A 25,595-nucleotide genomic window follows, 5' to 3' on the forward strand; every position below is an offset into this window, starting at 1 on the left:
AAGGATAGACAATTTTAGTTCTACTAAGAAGATTCATATTTAAAAAGAGTGAGTTTAACCGAATGCTTACCTATATCGCCGCCTCTTTGACAATAGAAATCCTATTAATCCGTAGCAACGCACGGGCATTTGTGCTAGTCTTTTATAATATCAAGCAATTGATCATTGAGTAAAGTGTTGTTGTGTTGATTATTAGTTCCATTTGATCTAACCCCTTAGATCAAATCATCTCTACCCAAAACAAGGTTTTATCAAAGTCACATTGAGGTTTATAGCGCTTGACTTGATGAGCTACTTCAATTCCACCAAGGTCAAGTGAAACTTCGATCGTGACTGTTTTACTTTAAAGCGCGAAAATTCCCCAGATTTTCTATGCATGAATGCAATGCACACATCTGTTTCCTCTATTTTTGTTACCCCATTACCTGGGATATTACAGTCTCTACCCCTTAAATTAAACTTCGTCCTCGAAGTTTGAACTCTCTCACGTTTCGGAGTGTGGATCTGACTTGTGCAGACCAAATCTTTTCTCGAACTCCGTATTGATCTCACTAGATATAATTGAATATATCCCTTGTCCAGATTCTTCCTGGAATCCATTAGGGTTTGTCTCTGAACCATGGTTCTTACTTTGATTCCTTGATTCCTTCCAACTCTATAAGCTTGTTTCCTTTCTCTTTGAAGATTCATTGATTAGGACTTATTCTGGTGCTGCTAGTCTTATCTGAAGACTAATTTGATAATAAACTCCTAATTGATAAATAGGTCTTTGTTTTCCCTTACTACCAAAAGTGCAATAATGGTACTTGGTAAGGTACTTAACATGGAAATGACCATGATGGTTTATTTGCCTAAGAATGGATTAGACTCATTTAGTCCATCCAATCATGGTTTATAGTTGATACCTATAACTATTTTGGGTTATTTAGGTTCCATGAAAGGAATCATTCAAATAGACTTTAGTTTTGGTATAGTCAATCTCCTTCGGTCTTTGGCCTATTTGAGCTTTATTAGGTCTCTGATATCACCTTAATTCAACTTCTTTATCCATGACTTACTTGAGCTTCCGTACTTTTGAGTAGATATTACTCACTTTCTCAAGTTATAGTCCAATTCTTACTTCCTCGAGGTATACACCTCGGCTACTGGTCTGACATCCTTCTGAGAGTAGTGTTCAACAATCTTATGAAAATAAGATCAAACTTCCTCTCAGTTCAGACCTTCTTCTTCTATTTTACTCAAAGTATTGAGTCGTTGTACATCCAACTCAATCTTTACTCTACCCCTTGGAGTTTTCTTATGGTCTTCAACTCCTTTTCTTCCAACCATTGGGTTTATGGTTAGAATATTGGTCTGGTTCTAACTTATGGTTGTACTTCTTCTAAGGTCTCACGAAAAATGTTTGTGGTGTATCCACTCAATTGTGGACATCCAATGTGAATCCTTCGACTGAATGATTATAGATCATAGTTATTTGGCTGACAAAATTTTATTTGTTCTCAACTTCTTGGTACAATTAATCCAATGGTGGACTACTTGATACCAATTGTAGCTATTTGTTATCTAAAAGTGGATTCTATTATAGGTTCTGATCAACTGGACGAGACATCCTCTACTTTATCTCGCAGTATTGGTACTATACCAATTGTGGTCTTCTGATATCAACTATGGCCTTCTTATATCTGCTATGGTTTCATAGGTCATCTTCCTTCCTTCAGGGTTTAGTGTTGCAAGAAAACCACTAGCTGACACTATGAATATAGTATCCGAAGTGGTTTCCCATGCATTCCCTCTTCCATGATGACTAGAGATCTGCTTGAGCTTCACCATAATCATCATATTTCTCACCTTCATGCTTCTTCTGTACTAAAGTACTCCTTTGTTGAGGTAAGCATGAGTTTCTGATTGTACTTCTTTCAGAGTATTGTGGTTACTTCCCACAACTTTACTTTATTTCTCCGATGAACCTTCATCTTGTCTTCGGAATCTTCCAGAATTCGTCGCTTCCTCACACGGATACTATTACCCTCTAGATCTATAGCATCAAGTAAGGACTTGATATTACAACATGCATTTGCATATCAAGGTCAGACTTCATGTATGGATCTAGTCAAACAATGAAAATCCAATAAAATCCAAGAAGATTCAGCTTTGTGCATATAATACACACCATCATAAGCCTGAATATACTAGTTGAGTAAGACATCTCTAAACATCAGGCTCTGATGTGTAGTATATAAAACCACATAAGATAGGTTTATATCGTGATACTTAGCACGAATATATGGGATTCTACTATTTGTCTCAACCTTTACCTTAATTGCACAATTGCAATGAGATATTCTTGAAACAAAGTGGTTTGGGATGGTTAAAGTTAACCTAGTTTTGTTTGGAAGTACTAACAAAGTATTATACCATATATAAGTGCTATTGAGGACTATTTTGTATGTTACCACTAGTTCTAATATGGTGACTCTAAACACATATTTATTAGGATATATTCCTATACTTCTAAGCATTTCTACCATAAGCATATGGTCATGATGTGCTTGACACACTTCCCATATTTTTGGAACACAGTTCATGCACTATTGTCTTGCTTCTTATTGTTCTCCTCATAAATGTTTATGATGTTCTATTCCATCACATAATGATCCTCAGATGAATCATATATGATTAGCAACTCTACTATGTAAGTAGACATATATTATTTCTATCTCTCTTCCTTGCCTCCCATGATTGACTCATCATGGTCTATACTACCTCATATAACTCAGAGTTATCACTTACTACCAGTTGTTTCACAATTTTAGATAAATTTTACTTACCCTATTACTTGTCTGGGTCTACATCTTCGATTAGGATATCTTAATTATCTTCATCACTTGATATTACTTCTAGTGCATGTCTGAGTAATTCTTATTTAACTCTAACATGGGTTGGTATACATCTTCCAATAGGATATCTTCCTTATGGTTGTATCCTCTCTTTGGACTACCAAGTATTGTATACCAACTGTGATCTACTCATCTATTGTTTTAAGGATGTAATGGTGTGCTACATGTTTGGGATTAACTAACTAATTTCCCTTACGAAATATATGTTAGAAGGTGTGACTCAAGTGTGTCAGGATATTCTCAAGTGAATATCCATCTCAAGTCATAAAAAGTACTTGGTTTACCTAGGACACTTCCTATAGACACTACCAATCCTATAGGTCTCCTTTTAAGGGTTTTAATCCTAGGGTCAAAGCATTTGCTCTGATACCAACTGTGGTGACCCGGCATACCACTGCATGGTGTAGTATGCAAGTCTGATATAACACCAATGAAACACCGTTCCACTAGTATTATATCGCTCAGAGTGGTACAACAGAAACATATGCGGGTCCAAGGCATGTCTATAGAATTACAACATCGACTCTGTTACATAAGATCATCACAGCCTCCTACTTTACAATGAGGTAAAACTGCAAATAAACTCCAGAAGAACGACTCGTAGTCTAGTCTTATCACGAACTCTATTTGTAGAGTATTTCACTAACTACAGAGGCTAAGAGTAGACTCTAGGCTAAATAGGAGCTAGGTTTAGGAAGCTAGTTCCATTCTATGGCTAAACTAGGTTTTCTCATTGTTGGATGTGGTATCTGTCTCCTCTGACAGGGTCCTATCTCGTGAAGTAGTTGTTGAATCTTCGGCCTTCGAGTTGTACTGTAGATCCTCCTTTGATGCGCCTCCATATCTAAGCAGGGGATTTAAGAGTGGGATGAGTACGAGCGTACTCAACAAGTTCATTATAGGAAAGAGGTGTTTAATGCACTAGCTACAGCATTAGACCAGAAAGTCTAATACCAATGCAGGTTTTCATAACCATTTCTTCAAAAGGTTGCCTTTATTCAGAAGAACTATGTCCGTCAGCCTTCACCGGTTTACTAGAACTTCATGGAGCTCCTTTCCGGCCGCGTTCGCGGTTCCATATCCCGAAACAGGGAGTGACAGGTCACGGTTCTTTACACTCTGTAGAGGTGTGTTGCTTTACCCATAAGAGATCTTAACCTTGGTGCCAACCGGGTGATCTTCCCGTCCACACTTCCTATGGTGTGAGGCCCGGTATAAGGTCTAGCCAATCATGTTCCTCCGCTACGTCGAACACCCACCCGTTGTTGCATGCCCCGACCCTGGGTCCACGCCGGTCCCATTATTCCTGTAGATTTCAAGGTGGACCCCGACCACGATGACAGTGCTGGGCTCTACCATACACTCCTACGCCGGTAGCTGCAACCCATCATAGACCGCAATACCGTGGGGACTTAGGACTCCCCAGCCTCACCGCTTGCTCCTTCGGGCGACAAGTGTACTACGGACTATGCCGTGGGGACTTAGGACTCCCCAGCCTCACCGCTTGCCCCCTTGGATTACAAGTGTACTACGGTAAAGCGCATCCGTTGATGAACGAGAGGTGGAAACACTTTTGACTATTCCGTCCCACTCCGGATCTTATGGTTAACACGGGTATTACGGCACAAGAATCACTGGCGACATTTGTTGTTTAATCCTAGATGGATATAAACCCTTGCAATGGAACCTCCACCATATCAACACAATCCATGGTTCCATTGCCCACCACATAGTCATATTCATAGTTATGAAAGTAGTGGTTTTGGTTTTGTGCAATAGTGATAATCATAGTACTTTGCAAGTAATTTGATAGAAATACTCAAATGACATAAGCAAGTGATGAACTTGCCTTTCTTGACTGCAAGATTATGCAGGCAAGGTCTTCAATACGCAATAACTCCAAATTCTGAAATAGCATCATCGTCCGGTAAGGACGATGTTTAAAAGATTGCCAAGGATGCAATAATGCATAAGTATGAGATGCAATCGTTCTAAACGTGACCTAACCCCGATGATTTAGGATCAGTGAGTTGTAATGATTGGTTTAGGGTGTGTTGCACTTTTAGAGTGATTCACAAGCAAGGTTCTTATTCAGGTGTGATTACTTGGTATCATGAACAGGTATATAATAAAGCACAGTAATCAATTGAGCACACAAAGAATGATAATTGGCATAATGTTAACAAGTAAAGAACAGTGGTCAGTTTTAGTACTATATGGCATGGTTGATGATTAATTATCATATACTTTAAAAGAATAACTTTTGAAGAACATGTACTTTGATAAAGAACAAGTATGGTAATTAGGTTTGTGGGTTGTTATAATTTATTCTGGTTCCAAGTGGTTTCTGGAGTAAGTAGTAGATGGATCACAACAACGTTGGGTTCATCAATACCTAGGGCTGGTAAGGCTGAGTTAAGCCTAGGCATCCCAAGCAAGTATTTATACATGGTTGCTATCAAGGTTGATTCGTCTGGCTGGTGATTGCTAGATAGGGTTTATAGTTCTTATAAGCAGGGTTGATGATGCTTCTTTATTTTCTTCAAAAGAATAACTTTTGAAGAACATACTTCTTAAATAATAAGAAGTATATCAATTAGGGTTGAGGTGGTCTAGGTTTTACTGTTGGTTCTATTAAATAAGGATTAATTGGCTCCTAAATAAGATGGTGGATAAGTATCCAACACTAATAGGGTTTAGTGGAATATGGTTATGGATTGCTCAAGATTTGGCAGGGTTGCTCCTAAGGTTCATCATATTTGTGTGATGCTAAATAGGAATGAATAAGTGTGATGGTTTTGGTAATAGTATCTAGGGTTTACACTTGGTTGACCCTACTTGATTATTTAGGTCTGATGATGGTGAACACATGGGATACCCATATATTAGTGATAGGTCTTCTACATTTTATGTGGCCAAGACAGGTATTTACTTGCTACTAGGGTTCTATGCTTTGAAAGAAGGTACCATGATCATATGTTCTAACCTAGGGTTTAGGTTAGAAGCAATTTAGGGTTCACATGTAATTAATGGAACTAGGATTCCTAATTAGTTTAGGGTTTTAGGAGTCACATGAAATGATGAGTTCCTGGTTCTATTACTTATGAAATTAGGGTTGCATAATTACTATTTAGTTCTTGGTTAATAACTTCATTAATAAAGTCGAAGTTATTAATAACTTTGAAACCAGATTAACATTGAATTTGGCATTTTATTATTTTTAAATAATTAATAATTAGGGTAATTACTAATCAGGGTTTTTAATCCTTCTAATAAGGATTTAATAAAACAATAAAGAAAAATTAGTTTTAAAGTTTTCTTTATTTATTTACTGGTTTCAATTTAATTTTTAAAGTTTTCCTTATTTATTGAGTTTAATTGAATTTAGAATTAATAAATAAGGCTTAAATAACAAGTATTAAATAATTAAATTTTTATTAGAAATAAAAATTTCATTTTATATTTTTATTGGATAGAGTTTACTTTTCTAAGAATTTTGATAACTCATTTGTATTTTTCTGAGTTAATATGAATTTTGTAGGTTTATTTGAAGTTTCAGTAAAAATTGAAATTGAAAATAAACAAGAATAATTAAAGCTACCGCCCTAATCCTACCCCTCAGTCACGGACAGGTGGGGTCTGGCTGAGTCAGCTGCCTCGTTGGCAGTTGACTGGGTCAAACCAGTGTTTGGACCCCACTGCCACCTCACCTCGCCGGTCAACTCGCCGTCGGCGAGTCAAACGACGACGGCGACGCCGATTTTTGGCCTCCCGTGACGCGCCAGTAGCACTTTCCGGACCTCAACAACTCGCTGAGTCCGATGGTGTGGTTCATTGCTTGATTGGATCACCGGAGCATCGCCGGCAAGCATGGCCGCGGTGGTTCTATTCCGGCCAAGTAGCTCTAGGTAGCTACAGACCACGGATTGATGCAATTTAAGTATCAATAGAAGCGCAAGCTCACCGTGGTCTCGTCGAGATGGTCAACGAGGTTGGGGAAGGTTGGAATTGATGGCGATTGAGGAATCTCCAGCGAACCTGAGAAGAAATGAACTTCAAAATTCGCCCACCTCTTAGCTCCCCGAGATGCTCTGCTCCATCAGGTTGCTATACTCGTCGAGGCGCACCTCCTAGACCTCACCATTGGGCTTGAGACGGCCTCAATCGGCGGCGAGCCGAGATGGCCGGAGAGCTAGGGTTTCGGGATGGGGAGGAATTGGGGCAAAACGAAAGAAAATTGAGGGCTCCCGCGCTACTTATATGACTTCAGGCGTGTGCTGGCGGTCAACATCGTCGGCGGCGACGCGGGACGTGGCCCTGGGCGTCGCGGTGGCGAGCACCTGGGCGTCCAGAGAGGAGGACGAAGACGAGGATGTCTTCCTCGTGTTTATCCTCGCGAAGAGGTACGAGGACCGGGGTTGGGCTGGTTCTGGTGATGGACTGGGCCATGCTGGTGGGCTTCTGCTGGGCTGCTCGGCCTGCGGTGGTTGGGCTGCTGCGCTGCTTCATGGCCAGGTAAGGCTCCTTTCTCTCCTTTTCTTTTTATTTCTGTTTTTTTCTTTTTCTGTTGTTTTCTTTTTAATATAATTTTCTGGTTTGAATCTAATTTGATTTCATTTCATTTTGCAGGTGTTTGACAATTTGACTTTTATGAGGTCTAATACCAGGGCCATTGTATTACAGTATTGTTTTTGAATAATCATTTCACATATGTGAGCTTTGTTGCAAATTTTAATTTCATATGATTTTAGATTCTCACTTTAATTCCCTTTTTCCTATAGGATTAATTCTAACCTGCCTTATTTTTCATGGTAGAATTATGGGTGGATCTTTATTATGTGTTTAACCATATTGTTTGTACACTTGCATTTGAATATGGTTAACCTTTTTAAGTAAGGTTCTTAATGATGATAATTCAATTTATCCCTCTCTTGGCCCTAAGAGTATTTTGTTCGGGTTGATAAGATGCTTCATTAATATTAAAAGCCTTGTAAGTTCTATTGTAACTCCCTTTTCAGGTTTAGTACTAACACCTTGAAATACATAGAGTAGATACTATTCTCATTATGGTTTGGTTCTAATTATAAGAATAAGTGGTTGATCACACATATGGTTTGAATTATAGTACTTAGCATCATGTGAATCTTGGGTTCAATATTTGAAGAATAAGATTTAGCTTGTGATCAATTCTAGGGTTTTAATGAGGTTCACCTAATGGCATGTGGGTTGGAAATCAAATGTGCACTAGGTTTATATTTGTGATCACCCAAATGATGTACCAGCTAGGGTTAAGACATAATTATAGGTGGTAGATATAGAATGACACCATAGTGCATTGGCTAGGGTTTAATCTCCCCTAACCAGGATAAGGTGGTGGCTTACTTAACATTTATTTCTTATGTGCTTCTCTAATTACTGAGGATTTGAGAATTGGTTTTATCTTCTACCAATTAACTTATATTATTATCCCTAATTTATCATTAAAGTAACTATACTAGTTATAGTTATTTTTATAGTTAACTTTGGTCATATGGATGTATGGTTTCTCACCAAATAAAGTATAGTGTTTAACTCTAAGGTTTTCTTAGGTTCATTAATTTATGAAATGTAGATATGGTAGGATTCTAATTATTATCACCAAATGGTTCACAAGTTAGGGTTGGGATACAAGCCTAGGTTTGCTTGCTAGTTACCTCCCTATGATTTCATGTGGGGAATAATATCTATTAATCATATAAGTGTTAGCATTTGAATTATTCTCCTATTTCTTCATAGCATGGTCATTGATTAGGCATGATCCACTTGTTCTTAATATCTCTACCTCAAGTTCTTAGGGTTTATGGTGTACTCCTAATATTTATTTAGGTTGCTGAGCTAAAGATTCAATTGTCTAACTTAGTTGGATTAATCCACTCCTTATTTCACCAATTCATGGATATTGTCTTATTCCACTTGGTATTTGGTTATCTCACCACTCCAAGATGAAATGGTTTACAACCCAATACTTTAGTTCAGAGATTGTCCTTTATTCATTAATAGGTAAAGCTAGAGTTGATATGAATGGGCTCTCTCACTTGGGAAGGACTTCACTACTAACCTAAGGTTATTCTCCAAAGATAATTATGTGGTCACCAATATCTATGGTTAAAATAAATGGGTTCTCTCTCTAGGAAATGTCTTGGAACCTATCCTAGTGTTCCTCTTAAAGATGATGATTTGAATACTTGGGTGTATATCCAAGGTTTAGCTCCAGGTTTGTTATTGCTTCTCTAATAAATAATATAGAACTCTCACCTCTCTGGGTTTGATGTATAATAATTTGCAATGGAGAAGAGTTATATTCTTTAGTTGGATCTCCTTATCTTGTTTCCAAGATTAAAGTAGAATGGGTATCATAGGGTTTAGGGTAAGAGCATGGATTAGTTTAAGACATGGAGAAGATAAGTGAAGAATAGTTTCTCCAATTATTGTTACTTGATTTTCAATTAATGGTAGGTTCATATGTTATGGCAAGGAATTCCATGTTATGATCTTTTATAATATCAAGCAATTGATCATTGAGTAAAATGTTGTTGTGTTGATTATTAGTTCCATTTGATCTAACCCCTTAGATCAAATCATCTCTACCCAAAACAAGGTTTTATCAAAGTCACATTGAGGTTTATAGCGCTTGACTTGATGAGCTACTTCAATTCCACCAAGGTCAAGTGAAACTTCAGTTACTGTGACTGTTTTACTTTAAAGCGCGAAAATTCCCCAGATTTTCTATGCATGAATGCAATGCACACATCTGTTTCCTCTATTTTTGTTACCCCATTACCTGGGATATTACATGGAGTCCACCTTGGACTCCACCCTCTAGGGTTGGCCGGCCATGGGGAGGTGGAGTCCCTCCGGGACTCCTCCTTCCTTAGTGATTCCTTCCAGACTTTTCTAGAACCTTCTAGAACCTTCTGCAAAATCACCGAATCATTTTCAAACTTATAAAATGACTTCCTATATATGAATCTTATTCTCCGGACCATTCCGGAACTCCTCGTGATGTCCAGGATCCCATCCGGGACTTCGAACAAAACTTCGAACTCCATTCCATATTCAAGTTCTACCATTTCAACATCAAACCTTAAGTGTGTCACCCTACGGTTCGCGAACTATGTGGACATGGTTGAGTACTCTCTCCGACCAATAACCAATAGCGGGATCTGGAGATCCATAATGGCTCCCACATATTCAACGATGACTTCAGTGATCGAATGAACCATTCACATACGATACCAATTCCCTTTGTCACGCGATATTTAACTTGTCCGAGGTTTGATCATTGGTATCTCTATACCTCGTTCAACCTCGTCTCATGACAAGTACTCTTTACTCGTACCGTGGTATGTGGTCTCTTATGAACCATTCATATGCTTGCAAGCTATTAGACGACATTCCACCGAGAGGGCCAAGAGTATATCTATCCGTCATCGGGATGGACAAATCCCACTGTTGATCCATATGCCTCAACTCATACTTTCCGGATACTTAATCCCATCTTTATAACCACCCATTTACGCAGTGGCGTTTGATGTAATCAAAGTACCTTTCCAGTATAAGTGATTTATATGATCTCATGGTCATAAGGACTAGGTAACTATGTATCGAAAGCTTATAGCAAATAACTTAATGACGTGATCTTATGCTACGCTTAATTGGGTGTGTCCATTACATCATTCATACAATGACATAACCTTGTTATTAATAACATCCAATGTTCATGATCACGAAACCATGATCATCTATTAATCAACAAGCTAGTTATACAAGAGGCTTACTAGGGACTCTTTGTTGTTCACATAACACACATGTATCAATGTTTCGGTTAATACAATTATAGCATGGTATGTAAACATTATCATAAACTCAAAGGTATTATAATAACCATTTTATTATTGCCTCTTGGGCATATCTCCAACAACATTAGCATCCTTGGTGGAGTGTGTTTCCTTGGTGGTGTGTGTTGCCTCTTGTGGCCGTGTACTTGAGAGCCTCCTTGTTGTGGAGTTGCCTCAAGTGTGATACTTGGGTGTTTGCCCAAGCTTGTACGGGTTCGGTGACCACCCTCAAGTGTCCCTTAGTGGATCGAGGCTTTCCTTTGGTGGAAAGGCTCGAGGAGAATACGGTGGCCCTAGTGGCTCATTGGAGTGCCTCGTGCCTCCACACCGCTCCAGACGGAGACGTAGCACCTTAGTGTGTGAACTTCGGGATACATCGTCGTCTCCTCGTGCACCGGTTACTTCTCAACCCGAGATCCTTAACCTATGCGCTTTACCTTGTTATATCTATCTTGCTTGATGTGCTATACTTAGCTTGTTATCACATTGTGCTCATCATGCTAGCATAGGTTGTTGGTGCTCTTAGGCAAACCCCTAGTTGATAGGCCTTGAGCTAAACTAGTAAACACATGTGTAGTTTTATTCCGCCTAGTTTAGCTCTTAAGTAGAAGTTTTTATACACCGCCTATTCACCCCCCCTCTAGGCGACGTCCTAGAACATTCAACAGTGTACCCCACATACTAACTGGACCGGCCCGTTAGCACGATAGTGGCCCCCACAAGCTTATTGGGCCGGCCCACTAATTTGTTGGGCCAACCCAATTTCTTTTATGGTGGACCCCACTTACTAACTGGGCCGGCCCGTCAGCAGGAAATTGGGCCCCACATGTTTATTGGGTCAGCCCGCTAACCTATTGGGCCATCCCACTTGCTTTATGGTGGACCCCACTTACTAACTGGGCCGGCCCGGTTACATGAAAGTGAGCCCCACCTGCTTATTGGGCCGGCCCACTATCTTGTTGGGCTAGCCCACTTGCTATAAGGCAGACCCCACATACTACCTGGGCCGATCCTTTAACAGGAAAGTGGGACCCACCTGTGTTTTTTTGGGCCGGCCCACTAGCTTGTGGGCCAGCCCATTTGATCTATGGTGGACCCCACTTAGTAAATGGGCCGGCCCGATAACAGGAAAGCGGTACCCACGTGCTAATTGGACCGGCCCACTAACTTCTTGGGCCGGCCCACTAACTTGTTGGGCCGGCCCACTTGCTTTATGGTGGACCCCACGCGTTAAATGGGCCGGCCCGGTAACAGGGATGTGGGCCCCACATGTCTAGTGGGCCGGCCCTTTTTCCTGTTGACCGGTCAAACGAGTGCATTCGGCCCGGCCCACATGCTTAGTGGGCCGGCCCATATAAATTTTGACCAGTCAAACTTAGAGGTTAGGCCCGGCCCACGTAACTAATGGACCAGCCCAGCTATATAGTTGACCGGTCAAACTAAGTCACTAGCCCGCCCGACAAACTAAATGGACCGGACCGCTTAAGGCGTGGCTTGTCTCGTGTGGGCCTACCATCTACCACGGGGTTTCTGCCGGTTAACGCCGTTAACTACCAGTTAACAACGTCTGCCATGTGTCACTTTGCATGACGTCAGCAGTCAAAGGGTTCCCGAAAACACATCTGCAACGGTCCAATTTTCCGTGGCGGAAGGACGCCCGAACGCGACGGACCGACAAAAACGTAGTAGGACTTTGCCTGACGCAGTTTCGACCACAGAACCCATATCGTCGGGTTAGGCCCATAGGCGACGAAAAATGGGCCTTAGTTGACGATTTTGGGACGTTGTGTATTTGAACTTTTCTTGTAGTGGTAAGATGAGACAATACCTTTGGGAAGAGAAGTTCACCCATACTAGCCAGTGCCATTACTCCTGCAATTCTGCTACCACCCACTGATCTGACAATAGGATGAACCTCCACAACTTAAGAATCTTGGCAGAGCCATATACCATAATGCTGCACTGGAAGCTATCTAAAACATTGAAGACCTACAAATATTTTTGTTCCTGGGTGGCAGTCCACAAGTGCACTCTCAGGCAAAGACAACCACATGACAAGTACTAGACATGAGTCATGTGGCCCTGAGTAGCCACTCAACATTCAGCCACCAAGCAATACTAATCCACCCATGGGTGTGTTATGGTTGTTTAGTTTTTTCAAAGTTTATAAAATTTTGTAAACCACCAAACAATACAAGAGCGGCGACAATTTTGATAGTAGCCTGTATGTCAAAGCATTTACCTAACAGGGGGTTTCAGGGTGGCTATTCACTACTAGGAATTCTAGCATTGCATAAACTTCGAAAACAAAGAACAACCTATCATGCATACTACTAGAAAACACTAATGCATTATATAAAAATGGGTCAACTGTTGTCTCATCAAGTATATAAACTGTTGAGTTATGTTGGATTCTTTTGTAATCATTTGCATTGTTGTCAACTGTTGTCTATGCACAACCCTATTCTTCCACTTACATCCCGCAATATATGCATCAGTCTGTCTCATAGATTTATTAAATATCAATGATGATTTCTGTTGCTATTCATATGCAGGATGAAAATTCTGTGCCTCTACTCAAATGGATAAAAATGATCCTGATGAGGCTGCTGTGAAGACGATGGTGCCGCCATCATCTTCTGAAAACCTCCTCAAGCACAAGACCACGGGCTAGCTGGGTGGTATCCTTTTCAGGAAGCAGGTATATTTTCTTAATCCTCATACATGATTTGATTTTTGTCTGTTTATTGCCGGCTTTGTCTAATGCTTACCAAAAGTTCAGAAACACACACAACCCTATTCTTCCACTTACACAGCACTATATGCATCAGTGTCTCGTAGATTCGTTTAATATCACTGCTGATGTCCGTTGCTCTTTAATTTTTATATGCAGAATGAAACTACTAAGCCTTCATTGGTCAAAAGGATTGCAACTGCTGGTGATGAGGCATCTGCAGAGGCTGCCACCAAGTTACTGTCAGCCCCACCTTCTGGATTCCTATATAAGCTCAAGTCCAAGGACCAGCCGGACCGTAACCATCCAAGGGTTCGAGTATATTTTCTTAAGCCACATATACATGCCATGATTTATGTCTGATATTATCACCGGCTCTGTCTAATGATTTTTTTGGAATTCGGAAACACCAAATTAGCATGCTTATATTCATCATACACTAAATTTTCACTGTTCAGTTTGTAACATAGTGTTATGCACTCGCTTGTCAACAATTGCATTGCTTTGAACTATGCACTTTACACAACCTAATTCTTCCACTTACATTCAACGCTAGACACCAGTAGTACCTCCCATGTTTCCTTCACCATCCCGATGCCGAGCTTGCGGGAATATGGCAGGCCCATGTACATATCCCGCATATAACACCTCCTATGGCTCTATCTACCTTTCTAGTAACTCCTTCACAGAGTTACAGGTATGTATTCTCAGTTGTTTAGCATGAATTGGCATATAGTAAAGTCTTATTTTTAGTCTTCCTGCTTCTTACATTAGTATCAATTTTCACACTGTACCTTATGAACTTCGTCCAATGATTAACCAGATGTGTCTGCATGAAGGGTATTTCACTATGCATGGCAATGGCATTGATGAACACCTACACGGTCTATGAGGTGTATGTCTACAAGACGCAGACCATCACATATTTGTATGGACATGATTGGGGAAAGTTTGCTTTTGACTACGGTCTGAAGAAGGGCGACGAGCTGAGGATCAGAAACTCAAACAGGCAGATATACGTAACTGCTTACAGAGTTGGAGACACTTCCAAATATATAATATGTAACTTTTTTGTACTCATATTCTTTGATTACTGCATTCCGAGCAGTTGTTCTAAACCATTCTCTCTGTTTTAGCTAGCTGGGTTTAACATGATCAAAGCTACAGACCCCCTGATGGAACATGAGTGGATGTCACAAAGGGAACCCACACCAGCACCGGCACCGGCTTCCCACTCTCCTGCATCAGCATCGGTTCCTGTACCAGTTCCGTTTACTGCATCTACCCACCAGGTCCCTACACCAGCATCGGTTCCTGTAGAGGCCCCATATACTACACCTGCCCAGCAGGCTCCTGCATCAGAACTGGTTCCTCTAGAGGCACCGTTTACTGCACCTGCCCAACAGTCTCCTGCATCAGTACCGGTTCTTCTAGAGGCACCGTTTACTGCACCTGCCCAGCAGTCTCCTGCATCAACACCAGCTCGTGTACCAGCCCAGGCTCCTGCACCTGCCCCAGCCAGATCACCGAGGTCTCAGCTCATTGTTGTGGCCACCCGTGTGGTGACCAGGACGCATCTGAAGGCTATGTTCGTGAGTATATGACAACATAACTGCTCTTATCTTGATGTCTTCTCTTCTCAAAGTCTCACATGGTTCAGTGCATTGGTGTCATTGACTAATTTTTGGTGGTATCTCTTGCTTTGAATCAGAAATTGCCTAAAAGTATCTCCAAGGATCTCAATGCTGGCCGAAGGGGCAAGATATCCCTCGTCATGAAGAGTCAAGATCGCACCGTGGAGGGACGGTACTCCGTCAGTCCCACAGATGGCCGCTTGGCTGTTACTTCCAGGTGGAAAAAGTTTATTGACGATGCCAAACTTCGCATTGGATCAAATTTGAAGGTCAAGATCTTTCGATGCCGCTGTGACATGCTGGTCATGAAGTTCGCGGTTGTCTAGTTCTGTTGTCCCATGAGCCCTTAGCAAATGCATTTGTAGTTATACTTATATAAGGTTATCTTATTTGAACTGCTAATTAATTGTATGGGTGGTAAAACTCTGGCAAGCTTTTGCTCTTAGCAAGTATGTATGTATGATCAGCTATTATGATAACTAATGTTTGTGTTCATCTTAATTTGCATTTCCGTTTTAGAAAAAAACTTAATTTATATTTTGGCTGACCTATTAGAGAACTATCAGATTGAACCCACAACATGAGTCAAATAGATTCATTACACCGAGCCACATGTCTTGACCTTGCTATACACTACTTCCATTAATCAGTGCAAGAAGGCTTAGCTGAGCTTCCTAAACCACGTCAGATTTGAATCCCCCTTAGCTATCTAGAAATACAACCTTTCCAGAAAGAGGATTTGCAGTACGGGGAGGCTGACATTGGGGACCCATGAGCCAGCAGCATCGTCAACATTTTAAAGGCGGCAGGGGATCGAAAGAAAAGATAAACCAAAAATCAGTTGGTAAAAATCCAAGAAAAGAAACATTTATCGTTCTGAGAGGATGACATGCGGGACCCATGAGGCAGCAGCATCCTCAACGTTTATTTTTCATAGAGTCTGACATGTGGGACCCATGAGACAACAGCATCCTCAACGTATTAAGGTGGCAGGAGATCGAAAGAAAAAACAAGCCAAAAATCAGTTAGTAAACAAAATCCAAGAAAATAAACATTTACCTTTCTGAGAGGATGACATGCGGGACCCATGAGGCAGCAGCATCCTCAACTATTCCAAGGCGGCAGGGGATCAAAAGAAAAAAAAGGAAAATATCCAGAAATTAATTAGGGTCAAAAATAAATGCATCAAAGGAAACTTTTATTGTTCATAGAGGATGACATGTGGGACCGACCCGCCAGCTGCGTCGTCATCGTTTTAAAGGGGGCAGGGGATCAAAAGAAAAAGGAAAATAGCCAGAAATTAGGGGTAAAAAATAAATCCAACAAAGAAAACTTTTATTGTTCATAGAGGATGACATGCGGGACTCATGAGCCAGCAACTTCCTCAACGTTTCAAAGTCTGCATGAGATCGAAAGAAAAAGGCAAGTGACCAAATATCATGAGCCAAAAATAATCGAAGAAAAGAAACTTTATTGTACATAGAGGATGACATGCGGGTCCCATTTTGCAGCAGCGGTCTCAACGTTTCCAAGGCGGCACAGGACCAAAAGAAAAATGAAGTAGCCAGAAATCAATGGGTGAAAAAAATCCAAGTAAAGAAAGATTTTCAATTGGGCTGCATGTGGACATCTGGGCCTTCGAACTATCCTGCTGGGCCTTTTGACTCGTACAATTTCAGCCAACTCCAAAACAGGAAAGGTCAGATTGTTCTCAAAAAAATAATAATAGGAAAGTCCTATCCTTCGCAAAAACAAAAATCAAGGAGATTCAACATATAAGTTTGTTTATGTAAAAATAAAGATTTAATTTATCCGTTTGCAATAGCTCAGAGCAAAATACACTGTTTATTGTCTGCAAAATAATCAAGATATCACATGTTTGTTGTACGGGGAGGCTGACATCGGGGACCCATGAGCCAGCAGCGTCGTCAATGTTTTAAAGGCGGCAGGGGATCGAAAAAAAATAAACCAAAAATCAGTTGGTAAAAAATCTAAGAAATGAAAAATTTATCGTTCTGAGAGGATGACATGCGGGACCCATGAGGCAGCAACATCCTCAACGTTTATTGTTTATAGAGGTTGACATGTGGGACTCATGAGCCAGCAGCGTCGTCAATGTTTTAAAGGAGATAGGAGATCGAAAGAAAAATAAGCCAAAAATTAGTTGGTAAACAAAATCCAAGAAAAGAAATATTTACCATTTTGAGAGGATGACATGAGGGACCCATGAGGCAGCAACATCCTCAACAATTCCTAGGCGGCAGCGGGATCAAAATAAAAAAGGAAATAGCCAGAAATTAATTAGGGGTCAAAAATAAATCCATCAAATGAAACTTTTATTGTTCATAGAGGATGACATGTGGGACCGACTTACCAACAACGCCCTCATCGTTTCAAAGGGGGCAGGAGATCAAAAGAAAAAGGCAAATAGCCAGAAATTAGGGGTAAAAAATAAATCGAACAAAGGAAACTCTTATTATTCATAGAGGATGACATGCGGGACCGATGAGCCAGCAGCTTCCTCAACGTTTCAAAGGCGGCATGAGATCGAAAGAAAAAGGTAAGTGACCAAATATTAGGAGCCAAAAATAATCCAAGAAAATAAACTTTACTGAATATAGAGGATGACATGCATGCCTCATTTTGCAGCAGCGGTCTCAACGTTTCAAATACGGCTTGAGATCAAAAGAAAAAGAAAGTAGCCTTAAATTAGGGGGTCAAAAAAACTCCAAGAAAGGAAGTGTTTATCGTTCATACATGCTGACATGTGGGACCTATGAGCCAGCAGAGTCCTCAACGTTTCAAAGGCGGCAGGGGATCAAAAGAAAAAGGAAATAGCCAAAAATCAGAGGGTGAAAAAAAATCCAAGAAAGAAACTTTTATTGTACATAGAGGATGACATACGGGTCCCATTTAGCAGCATCGGTATCATCGTTTGAGAGGTGGCACGGGATCAAAATAAAAAGGCAAGTGACCAAATATCAGGTGCCAAAAATAACTCTAAGAAAAGAAAGTTGATTGTACATAGAGGATGACATGCCGGTCCCATTTAGCAGCAGCGGTATCACCATTTGAGAGGCGACACAGGATCAAAAGAAAAAGGAAAGTGAACAAATATCAGGTGCCAAAAATAACTCCAAGAAAAGAAAGTTGATTGCATATAGAGGATGACATGCGGGTCCCATTTAGCAGCAGCGGTATCATCGTTTGAGAGGCGGCACGGGACCGAAAGAAAAAGGAAAGTGACCAAATATGAGGTGCCAAAAATAACTCCAAGAAAAGAAACTTGATTGCACACAGAGGATGACATGCGGGTCCCATTTAGCTGCAACGGTCTCAATGTTTCCAAGGCGGCACGGGATCAAAACAAAAAGGAAGTAGCCAGAAATCAGGGGGTCAAAAAAATTCCAAGAAAAGAAAGAATTTTCGTTCATAGAGGATGACATGCGGGACCCATGATCCTGCATCGTTAACGCCTCGATCGGAGAGTGTTGAACGCGATGGCGCGATCGAGAAAAAAAATGCTAGAGAGGTTGCCATCTGGGCCCTACATCCCTGGGTGGTGCGGATTTGCGTTGACTCGGCCGGCGAACCCGGGAATTCATGATGAACCACGTCCTGGGCCACCATACATGACGTTTTGGACGTTTTCGTCAGGCTAGGTGGCCTCAAAAATGAGAAAAAAAGTTTTGACATGCACCACGGAGAGTCCAAAAATCGTCGACCATGGCGCATCAGCAACCACGACGCGACTTCAACTTCGTCGACCATGGCAAATTTTCTTGTAGTGATAATACAACTAGGGTTTTACTTATTGAGGTTTATTTATTTTATTTGACTTTTAATGCATGGATGAAATGAATGCATGATGAACTTTTGAATTTTGAAAACTTGGGATGTTACAAATATCTTATAGAAACCCATTTGTGATACCATGATCAAAGCTGATCATAGCCAAATTTAAAAGGAAAGGTTTTGAGAAGATCTTTTGAATTAACATTTTTGAGTCATAGGACAAAACAAACAGAGGTTTTGTGGTTTAGGTCAAAAGGTTCAATTATTTTTAAAGAGAGGAGGTTAAGGCAATAAAAGAGTGACCATAGTTTAACTATTTTTCTTGAGACCAGAAAATGTGTGTTGAGGTACTTATGGGAAGATACCAAGCAAAAGAGACATAGGGTTTTATGTAGTGGAAATGAAAAGAATTTTCCCGGGCCACACATGTGTTTTAAATAGTGTGTTGCTAAATTGTTTTATTACTAAAGGTCTTTTTCTTTGAGGTAGCTCAAGAAAATTTTCAACAAGCACAACAAGACAATTCCTCTACCAGCTGATCAAGGCAATTCAATTACAAGAAGAACAAGACAATTCATCTTAATTAGCATTTAGAAAAAGTTTATGTTCCTCCTGATTTTAGGAATTTGGAAAACTAAACACAGTTAAAATAGTTGGGGTGTTACAACTTCGCTCTTCCTCTTCTCTTTCCACCACGACCATGAGACTTGCCACCCGGTTTTGTTGCCGCTATGTAAAGAAACATTGGCTCTTTTGGTAAAGGCGACGCCAATATTGGCGCGGTGGCCAGCATCTTCTTTAGCTCCTTGAATGTCGCATCAGCTTTGAAGTCCAGACGAACTTGTCCGACTTCTTCATCAATGCATACAAGGGCAAGGCCTTTTCTCCCAAACTGCTTACAAACCAGCTTAGTGATGCCAAGCAAACTTCTGCACATCATTCAAAGTTTGGGGCAACTCCATTCTTTCAATCGCCCGGATTTTAACAGGATTAGCTTCTATGCCGCAACTTGAAACTAAGAAACCGAGTAACTTTCCGGCTGGCACTCCGAAAGTACATTTTGCCGGGTTAAGTTTCATCCGGAATCTTCTCAGGTTATCGGATGTTTCTCTCAGATCATCGAACAGAGTATCTTTTACCTTTTTTATCACGACATCGTCGACATACACTTGCACATTTTTACCGATCTGATTAGGCATTTTTGCATACATCGTTGGTATGTTGTGCCGGTATTTCTCAAACCAAAAAGCATAGTGACATAGCAATAAGCCCCATGCGGGGTGATAAACGCAGTCTTTATTTGATCTTCCTTTTTCAGGGGAATCTGCTGGAAACCAGAGTAAGCATCTAGAAAAGATAACAACTCACACCCAGTAGTGGAATCGATCACTTGATCAATCCGAGGTAATGGGAAAGGATCTTTGGGACATGCCTTGTTCAGGTACGTGTTGTCAATACACATACGCCAAGCCTTTGGTGCCTTCGGGTCTTCCTCCTTCTTCTTCTCGACCAGCAAAGGATTGGCTATCCATTCGGTATGCAGGACTTCCACAATGAAGCCAGATACCAGCAGCTTGGTGACTTCTTCACCGATGATCTTCCTTCGGTCTTCAGCAAAGTGGCACAAGGGTTGCCCCACCGGCTTAGCATCTTTTCGGACATTTAAAGAGTGCTCAGCCAACTCCCTCAGCAGACCCACCAAGTCATCAATAGACCAAAAAAATATGTTTCGATTCTCACGGAAGAAGTTGACGAGCGCGCTTTCCTATGCCTCACTCAATCCGGCACCAATGCGGATGGTGCGCTCCGGGTGTGCCGGGTCCAGGATGTCCTTTGTCTCCTTTGGTGGCTTGAAAGTCGTTCCCCCGAGCGGGTTGCCTAGCGCCCGCCATGTTCAGCTGTGTTGACTGTGCTAGCGCGATAGCAGTCTGGATCCTTCTCTTCTCCTCTGCTATGACCAGTGATTCGGTCAAGCATGATCCGGCTGAAGCAGTGTCCAACGAGACCTTGTAGTTTCCCACTACAGTTATGATTATGTTGGGTGCCTGTATCTTCATCTTGAGGTAAGCTGTATGGGTAGAGGCCATGAACTTGGCCAATGCCGGTCTTACCAGCAGAGCATGGTAAGGGTTGTCGAGATCGACCACTTCGAACAGAATGTTCTCCACCCGGCAGTTATCCCGGCCACCAAACATGACATCAACTCGGACCTTGCCCATTGGGGAACAAGACAAACCCGGTACTATGCCATGGAATGTCGTGCTGCTTGGCTCCAGCATGTTCTCAGTGATTCCGAGTGTGTGCATTGTATGTCGGTACATGATGTTGATGCTACTGCCGTTGTCCACCAGCACTTTGCTGAACCAGACTCGCGCTGATGGACCGTGCATTATAGGATCCACGACCTGAGCATAGCCACCTGGATTAGGCATCATCTTCGGATGATCCTTCAGAGACCAAGTGATTTCCTGTTCTGACCACTGCATGTATCTCGAGACCGCCGATATGACGGCATTCACCTCCATGGAGCATCGATGTAAACTTTGCCGGTCAATCGGTTCCATCACGAAGACCACACAACAAATATCCGGGTCTTGATACACATTCTAGCCCTGAGGCACGCGAGGCACGACTTTGTTATCATTTCCATTGTCCACCTGATGAACTCCTTCCTGATGCTGGGGCCGGTTAGGCGGGGCTTGAACCGGTTGCACATTTTCTCTGTTAAGAGGAGGTGACGGAGGTAGCGCATCAGAGCCTTCCTTCATAAGTCGCCGTATCCAAGAGCAATCTCGGATTGTGTGATTTGTCGGCTTGCCTGGGTTTGGAGTGTGCCACTGGCACGGTTGATCCATCGCCGATTCCATGGTGTACTTGGGCTGATCATGCTAGGGTTTCTTTTCTCCCCACTGTTTCTTCTGGCCGCCCCACGGCTAACCTCTGGTTTTCTGCCTCTGGCTTCCACTGGCTTCCGGGTTATCTTGTACCGCTTCCACTTGTTGCATGTTGTATCTTATATCCGAAAAATCTTCCCTTCTCATGTGATGGTTGTTGTTCCGAAAGTCTTGGTGTGGTGGGTATCCGACAGCGGATCAGCTGCGATTGCTGGCTGCATCGGATCCCCAGTCTACCACTTTGATCATCTCGGCCAAGTTGGTTGGCTTGTTGAATGGATCGTAGCGAAGAAGAGGGGGGTGAATGGCGCTACGTCAAGTTTTAGCCTTTTTCAATTTTTAGTGCAACGGAAGGTAAAGGTGATAGCTTTAGCGATAGCGGTGTTCCTACAATGATCCTAGGACAAGTGCAACAAGCAAAGGAATCAACAAGATAATAAGAGTAAGGAGCGAGACAACAGGAGGGCGCGGAGACGAGGCGAGGTTTGTTTCCCGCAGTTCCTTCCACAATAGGAAGTACGTCTGCGTTGAGGAGGTGCTAGCCTCACACAAGAGGCTAGACAGCCACACCACGAAGGAAGGCCTCACCTTCTTCCTCGAGAGAGCTCCACGAAGGTGCTCCCCCTTCTCCAGTAAGGCACCGGTCGAGGCGGTGATTCCTTCACAAGGTTGGGGCGTGCTCCACACCAAGGAGGCTCCCAACGCCCTATGGGGCTAGTACATCACCAAGCTAGCCTCCATAGGTCCACTTCTTCCAAGATTCCACAATAGGAACTCTACCACCAAGATCCACTAAGGACTACCACGAATTGGTGAACTTTCTCTAGGTAGAACGATAGATTGGGGTCTCCTCCACCACTCCTCAAAGTATGAGCAAGATTGGTTGGATGGTTTGGGAGATCCCCTCAGTTTGAGCTCAGCAACAATGGAGGAGAGAGAGAAAAGAGCTAAAAACGAGCTGGAGAAGAAGGGGCCTTTATATAGGTCCCTCCAAATCCAACCGTTAGGTGCAGTTTTGGCCTAAGCGGTACTACCGCTTCTGGGAAGCGGTACTACCGCTCTGAGTTCGAATCCCCACAGAACTTGTCCACGTGGACACAGAGCGGTACTACCGCTCGCGGTACCGCTCGAGGTACCGCAATAGGGTCCAGACCTTACTGGACTCAAAGCGGTACCGGAGCGGTAATGAAGCGGTACTGCCGTAACGAGTTACAGTACTTGAGCGGTACCGTGGGCGGTACTACCGCTAGCAAGCGGTACTACCGCTCATGGTACCGCAAAGGTACCGCAACTAGTACTGTGAGACAATATCGTGTGCAATCCTCAGAGCGGTATCTCAGAGCGGTACCAGTAGGGGTAGCGGTACTACCGCTCCTGGTATCGGTAGTACCGCTATGGCTAAAACAACTTTTTCCTCTTTTCCTCTCCTACCATATTACCTCGCAACACACACACAATACCAGAAAGCCTAAGAACTACGCTTCAGTCTTCTGATCATAATGTGTCCGGCGAGGGCACCGTACACCTTGCAAACCTATCGAGGACAATCTTTGTGCACGGTTAGAATTATTCGAGTGTTGTTATCAAACACACAAAACATGGGATATAGATCTTGATCTTACACTTGTTTCTCTGTAGCCTTTGCCACAGCGGCGAGCCTCTCCAGCATCCATTGTAGAACCAACTGATGGCTTGAGCCTATATCACCCCTTCACATGAGTTTCTTCTTGCACTCTACCGGGTTAGATATTCCCGGTCGCGTTCTCGCGTTGCTGGCATATGGTGAGCTGCTGAAGACGGTTTGGCCTCATGTATGTGCTGTTGAAGTTACTGACAAAGGCTTCTTCGAAGTCTATCCACTCATTTCAAAATTCTCAACCAGATACGTGCCAGTCCCACCAATACTGACGGTATGAACCTTACCGCCCAATGGAGATTTCCTCCTCAGGCCACATAGACCATTGTGATGTAATCAGCGAGCCAATCTTTCGGCTTGGTGATGCCGTCATACGTTCTAGTGTCCCAGGGCAACTGAAAGTTACGCACCGAAGGCTCTTCCTTCTTGATCCGGGGGCCAAAACATGGCGGACCCGGAGTTCCTTCAGCTTCAATCATCTCGGATAGATAGACTCTATCCAATCTATGGCGTGCGTCCTGCTCTGGCAAGAATCTTTCTCCCACACGGTTTCCCAGAGGGTTTCTGTGATAACCAACTCTTACCAGCTCCGAGTCATCATCTTCATGCTGGCTTGGTGCCGCACCGCCGGCTCTTCGATATCTCGGTGGAAACATTTCTGCATCGGCAGTTGCCGCTCTTGCCGGGTGATAGTTTTGTCCAGTTTCGCCGTTTCCGGCATAGCCATTTCCGGCATAGCCGTGGCCTGCCCCCTGGCTGCTTCTGCCGGCATTGTTCAGCTCGGCCTTTTGTTTTCCGGCCAAGACCGGATCATACACCGTCATCTATTGGGTGTTAACGGCTTTCTCTCTTCTTTTTTCGGGATGGGGGGACGATGCCTACCCATACGAATTTTCTCCGACATTTCTAGCGAAATGAACAACCTAGGATGCACCGGCACCTTGCTAGCTCCGGGCAACCTCTGTAGTTTGTTTAGTAGCCATAGCAAGCAATTCTTTAACTCGAGCTTGATGTTTTGCTAGAGCATCGCCCGATAGAGATTCTAGTGCTTCTACCGTGGCTTGAGCAGCCCTAAGAATCTTATCCAGAGTGCTATACTTCTTCTTCTCTGCCGGTGAAAGCTACACCAACATAAATTTACCGGAATGAACTTCCCGGCGCAAGTCCTTATCTAGGTTACGACCTCTAAGCCGGGTAGCAGCTACTCTAGCAGGATCTGCGCTAACAGAAGCAAAGCCATGTGTTGCGTTGTACTCACGTAGGGTGATGTTGAGCTCCTGCTGGGCATAGGCTACGTAGGCGGCTCCGGTAAGAAGTGCCTGGCGGTGCATCTCCAGCTCAGCCTGAGTCACCGCCGCGTCGGCATTGGGCGCGATGGGCGTCGACATCACGTTCATGGCGGCATGAAGAGAAGTTGCAGCTGGGGGCACGTTGGAGGTGTCGGCGATGTTCTCCTCCTGCTCGAGCGCAGACTTGGTGGGGGCAACATTGCCGCTGGCTGCTCCTTTGCCGGCGTCACCCACGCCAGCCATCATCACCTCGACGCTGCTAGCGGGGCGATCGGTACGCGACCCGTGAGCTACGCCAGACATCGGTGGATCCGGTGCCACCAGCACCACTAATGGGTACCGGGGCTCCGGCACAATGCCGAGGTAGACACGATGCGAGCCGAAGAGCATGACGCCGCCGTTCCTAGGGAACTTGGTGCCGTTGGCGAAGCTGCCGGCATAGTCGCTGAAGAAGAACAGTGAGCCGAGCTGCTGGATGATACCAGAGACCACACGCTCACTGGAGGTAGTGATGAACCCCGTCCGGATACGAACCCCAGCCGGTGCATCTGCTGGCCCCACGGTCGGCCCCAACTGTAGTGAAAGACTAGGATTAAAAAAAGTAAGGAAGAGAGGCAGTTGCGTTATATGCACACTTTTAGGGGGATTTTTTCTCTTGTTTCTATACATTTTTGGTCTTATCATAATATCTATTGTGCTTGCAAATTCTTGTGTTATCATCAAACATTAAAAAAGGGGGATTGAAACAACATTCTCTATCCTTAGTGTTTTGTGTGTTTGATGATAACACTTGAATAAGAATTTTACCATATCTGCTCAAGTGTGTAGGAATCAGTTTT

The sequence above is a fragment of the Lolium perenne genome, chromosome 7 (assembly GCF_019359855.2).
Source record: "Lolium perenne isolate Kyuss_39 chromosome 7, Kyuss_2.0, whole genome shotgun sequence".
Classification (NCBI taxonomy): domain Eukaryota; kingdom Viridiplantae; phylum Streptophyta; class Magnoliopsida; order Poales; family Poaceae; genus Lolium; species Lolium perenne.